At 42.5% G+C, this 5,519-nt stretch overlaps 1 long non-coding RNA gene across 2 annotated transcripts; it reads right to left on the bottom strand.

The window, feature by feature from the left end:
- Positions 1 to 1,603: 1,603 nt before the first annotated feature.
- Positions 1,604 to 3,996, bottom strand: LOC117817992. 2 transcript variants are annotated; one of them, XR_004632280.1, is made up of 3 exons: positions 3,718 to 3,996; positions 3,381 to 3,475; positions 1,604 to 1,701 (listed from the first exon to the last, which is right to left on the bottom strand). It is a non-coding gene; the product is annotated as an uncharacterized LOC117817992 (long non-coding RNA). The 2 variants fall into 2 exon arrangements; XR_004632281.1 differs by having other exon boundaries at positions 3,381 to 3,440.
- Positions 3,997 to 5,519: the final 1,523 nt, after the last annotated feature.

Genomic DNA, 5,519 nt, shown 5'->3' with positions numbered 1-5,519 from the left:
TTGGCTTCTTCTGGAAACAAAAAAGACAAGGAAAAAAAGAGAAGAAAAAAAGTCAATCAGGGTTAGTGCCAACAAGTTCATTTTCTTATCAAAATGAAATAGGGGGAAAAAACAGGATATCTACATATATTTTTACCATTGCTGCTCCTGCAGCCATACAGTCTTCACAGATGTAGCTAGCTACATAGCCATAAACTAAAGCTAAGCTACACAACAACACCTTCAGTTAACGATATATGGTTCACAAATTAAGTCACCGCGGTGCATCTATCAAGTTGCAGTAACGATAACTTAAGTAAACAAACATAAAGTTAGCCAAATTTTGCTAAACGTAAAATTACCTTTTGAAATCCCTGATGAAGCAGGGCCCGGTGGTGCTGGTGTCGAAGGTGGCCACTGCAACGTCCACAGAGGATGACGGATGCGGTCCGCTCTTGTCGTCAAACACGGAGCAATTTTCTTCTCTTAAATTTATGCCGTGCACCATCAAATGTTTCAGCAAATTGGTCGTGTTGCCAGCCTTAGCAGCGATGTCCTTTTTGCAAATATTGCATCGCGCAGCATTTGCATCAATTTTGGTAAAATGGAGCCACACTTTTGATCTCTGCATTTTTTAGTTTCGGTTTCGGTTTCATTACAGGCTGTAGTTCACATCACAGATACACATGACGTGAACCCTGTCTGTGGGCGTAACCACATACATATTTCCTGCATGCCAGCATTATCAGATCTTGATCCTGTGATTAACTCTTTAGGTACCGAAACCTGGTACCGAAAAACAAGTCATGTTTCGATACTCTGAGGTACCGAAGTATTTCGGTCGGTGCCAAAAAAGAACCGAAGTTCGGTACCCAGCCCTACATGTCACTGATGTTTCATGCTTATAACAGCTTGTGTTTCATCTGCCACCAAAGAGGTTACTTCTTCAGCCTGACTGTTAATTATGAAGGTTTATAAAAATTACTCAGCAAATTTTATTGTGACATGTTGTGCAAAGTTGGAAACAGGCCGAACGAACAACTAAAATTAGCCGCACTATTTTCTGCATTGCCTCCTTAACCAAACATGGATATAAATACTTGGTTCTCAGTTAAAAACATTTGTATATGATATCTGGCCTCTTGAACATTGAAAGCTTAAATGTCAAGAGCTTACTAAATCAATCATTCAATCTTTATTTATCTAGCGCCAAATCCAAACAAATGTTATCCTCCGACTCTTTCCAAACAGAGCAGGTCTAGACCGTACTCTATGTTCTATTATTAACAAAGACCCAACATCAAGACAGGATCAGATCCAGTCCCATCTTACAGACAGGAATCAGTCTGATCTCATCTTAATCCACCATGAGCAGAGCACTTTGCAGCATTTAGCAAGTTACAGTGGCAAGGACAAACTTCCTTTAACAGGCAGAAACCTCCAGCAGGACCAGACTCATGTTACTCATTAAATAATTAAACATAATTCAAAGTAATATAGCTTCAAGAGTCATGACTGCAAAAATGTAGATTACAAATTAGCCTGTTTTGAATCTACCAACTAAATGTTGCACTGTGACGTTTTGTGGTAGAGCTAAGGAGCGAGACACAGGACTATGGAGCAGGGTTAACAGAGTTTATTAAAGCAGCAGGTGGAATGGCTGAAGAGAGTGAGTGCTGGCTGGCTGCTGGCTGGCTGGCGAGAAGCTGCGAATCTGAGGCACTGGAAAAGAGGAAAGACACAGGGGTTAGTCCGGGGTAAAAAAAAGTATTATAAACTGCAGAAGATACAGCAAACAGAAGAATGCTGGAGCTGTGTACCAGCCACAAGGAGCAGAAGAGCAGCTGCTGATTACATCAACTAGTTGCAGCTAAGAGGAGCCCAGTCTCTCAGCATCATGCCCAGCAGCCTGCGCTCAGGTAAAAGAAAAAACACAGCATCCAAAAGGAAAAAAAGAGTCCCTGGTAACACCAAAAATACCCACACAAAACACAACCATGACACACTGTACCAAACAGATAGACCTTAGCTGTAAGTGAGTGCTGTATGGTGCTTGGTAGGTCATGTGCTTTACGATCTAAGGGCTTTTCTTTGCTGATACAGATGAAGCCATGGAGAGAGTGTTCAGACCATAGACTGTATAAATAATGGACGTAGTATCCGTGACGTCACCCATCTGTTCCTGAGCGCTGTTTTGAAGCCAATCATCGGCGGGAGCCATATTGGAAATGCTGAACTCAACCAAACTTAGTGTGAGGTAAAGAGGCGGGGTTTGAGCCTCCTAGCCAACAGCTATGTGTTCCCGTCTGTCAATTAAGTCAATCAAGTCAGTCATGTCCTTATATGGGCAAAACTCGTAACTTCATATCTTCTGAACCATCGCGTTAGAAAAAAATTACCCCTGTACAGTGTGTGTCGATAGAGAGATTAGCTATGTAGACCCAAGCCGTTTTTTTGTACCAAGCTGTAAACTAGTAAAGTAAAGATCGTCTTTCGGTGTTTCTGCATCCGGCCTCAAGTGGACGCTCAATGAACTGCGGTTCATAACACTTTCAGGCTTCATATTTTGAGACAGAACAAACAACAATGGCAACCACAAAGGGGCCTGGCACCTTCTTTCATACACACCAGAGATGGGAAATGTTCATGGTAAAGAGGGACACATAATTTGGTCCTCACTGCCAGATTGTGACAGATTTTGGTATACATCAAAGTCATGGATATCTACAAGTTATTGAACGTAGATTTTATTTGCATTTCTTTTCATTTATTAAGACCTAAATGAGCACAAAAACAATTACAGACAATCATATCTACTCATTTCTTAAAGAACAAAACATGTGGACCAACCAAGCAATCACAAAATGTAATGCTACCATACTTACTGTTCATTATCTAGGCTACATTTGGTCTGTGCATAGTGTGTAAGTAGTGACTCAGGTTGAAATCCTTTATGACAGATTTTGTGCACTTAACGGTTTGTCTTTGTATTTCTGAGGCAAACAGGGCCCTGACTTTAAGGCACAAAGGGCGGTGATGTGCCACACAATGCTCCTGCTCATGAGGAAAAGGCAGTGCATCCGTTGATCCAGTTGAATGGAGTTGTCAATGACACGCAGAGAGAGCCCACAGAGGACTGGAACACAGAAGCTTTTGTTTTCCTTGTCTCTTCGCACACTTTGTTTTCAGTTAGGGGACCATTTCTGGGTATGCAAGACGAGGACACGCCGACTGGTACTTCACACAGCCTGAGACTGACACCTAGCTCTCCATCGTGTGTTCTCACTCTGACGGGCGCTCTCAGACACAGACAGACTGACATTGCCCATTATGCAGGCACTAGAGAATACAGACATGTAATCCATCTGTAAACAGCAAGTCAATGAACGTTTACAGCCTACCTTGTTTTGATTTAGAGCACACAGAACTGTCGGATCCTGATGACATGTCCAAAGATTCACCTAATTCCAAAAAGACTTGTTAGCTTCTTCTTCACCTTAGACAGGTTCAGAGAGCAACATGTGAGCAACAGGTTCAAATAAAAGCCCTTTATGATGCTGGCTGGAGTTACCGCTGCATAGCTAAGTACCTTAGCTGCAGTCCAAGCACCATAAAGTATACTTTAGACTTGTAAAGTCTGCGTTGTGAGTATTTATCTATTGTTACATTGCTTGTTTGTTAGTTTTTTGTTACATCCTGCAGCTTATGAAAAGTAGAAGTCTATTAAAATGAGCTTACCTGTGCCTCACCAGAAGGTTGTAGTCTACTTTCGTATCCATGATGCCATCAGTTTTCACTAAGTCACCTGTTCCTGAGGCTGAAATGGCATTTTAAGATGCCTCACTTGTCTGTCTGAAAGTTTCTTTTTTCTACCTCTTCCCCCTCCGGTTCTGGTGTACCTTTGTGTCAGGCGCAGCGCTATCTTCACTGCAATGACAGTAAAGATCTGCTCTATTTGACTCTATTCAAATTAAAACTCTTCAGAGGTACCTCAGCCATATGTATGAACAGTTTAAAACAAGCATCACTGGACTGACGCCTCAGTGAGTTAGTTTTATAGTTCTCAACATATGATATACATTATTTTTTCAACAAAACAGAGAAGCAGAAGAGACAGATGCAGAACTCCTCCACTGTGAGTACTCAGTGAAGCTGAATGCAGACCAGTGTAATGGACACCAAAAAACCCTTCTGGTGTTATGAGGCTGGTTTATGGTGCAGGACAGGACGATGAAATAAAAATCATTTGAGTGTAAAAGTCATAACAAACACTTTATGACCCAACAAAAGTGGTCATGATCTGTATTCACATCCACACGCACACACACACACACACACACACACACCTGAGTCATTCCTATCTGTGCCAGTAAGACGGTATGTGAGTTAATGAGGCCACTAGGTTTACCGCCTAAGCAAACAGACATCTGAACACATGGACACACACACACAGCTGGGTGTGTAATGTGCCAGATGCCATTGGCTGAACACACAGTGGGCTGAACAGAAAAGGAACCACTTCAGCACAGTGGCATTAGTGTAATTGATGGCACCCGTCATGTCCAAAACTATATCTGAGTACAGGGTTTCCTGATGGCCCAGCAGGCCTGGAAACACCGCAGGCCCTCTACAGAGTGGGACAAATCAATATCAGAGAGTGAAACCACAGAGAGTCTGTTCACAAAGGATGTCCTGTTTGTGGTTTAGTGGAAACATGTTTCAGGATGTCTGGATATGAAAATCCCTAAGTCTGAAATATTTATGTGGTAGTTCTTTTCAGGATGCAGATGTGTGAGGCAGCCAGATGCCACACTGAAACTACTTCCAAGAGGCAGAGTACACCATCCACAGGTCGCCTGTCATTAACAGGGCTGACTTATAGAGACCCCACACCAAGAGGTCACCAATTAACCCTCATTTACTAAAACGTGGACATGAACCTATTAGAGTCCTGGTAAACCTCTGAAGACCTGTACTGTGAGAACCAAATTGAGCGAAACGTTAGTTCAGCAGGCCAAAAGGTCAAGCTCAGCTGACAGAACATCAGCAGCTCTTAACTCCAGTCCCTATCAGCTGACAGCTCAGATGATTACATGTATGCATCCAATTGGCAAATAGTAAAATGGTCTTTCTATTTCAACTGCTTCAGCCTGCCTTCTCTTGCTGCTTCTTCTGCAACCCACCTCCACCCCAGCTCCTACTTTTCTGTGTCATATGTATTGTCACTGTTGCTCGCTCTGTTCCATACCCCTTTGCTGATGCTTACCCTGCCTTGGCTTTTTATGAAAGAGAGGGGAGTTGTGCTCTCCCGACCTCAGGTTTTGACATTCTACGTAAGCACATGGAAGGGCAGGAAGCTCCCTGAACAGAGCCGTACCACCAAATGAAACTGACTGCATGCAAATGATGAATTCTCTTTGAGCTGAATTTCATTTAAAGTGTTTGAGGGAATAAAAAAAGAGAGGGGAGAACTGTAAAAGGAAAGAAAAAAGATGTTTGTAAAACCCAAAGTCTGAAAAAACTCTGACGATAGGTATTTT

The sequence above is a fragment of the Notolabrus celidotus genome, chromosome 8, assembly GCF_009762535.1.
Source record: "Notolabrus celidotus isolate fNotCel1 chromosome 8, fNotCel1.pri, whole genome shotgun sequence".
NCBI classification, from domain to species: domain Eukaryota; kingdom Metazoa; phylum Chordata; class Actinopteri; order Labriformes; family Labridae; genus Notolabrus; species Notolabrus celidotus.
This window is presented reverse-complemented; position numbering and strand designations above follow the sequence as displayed.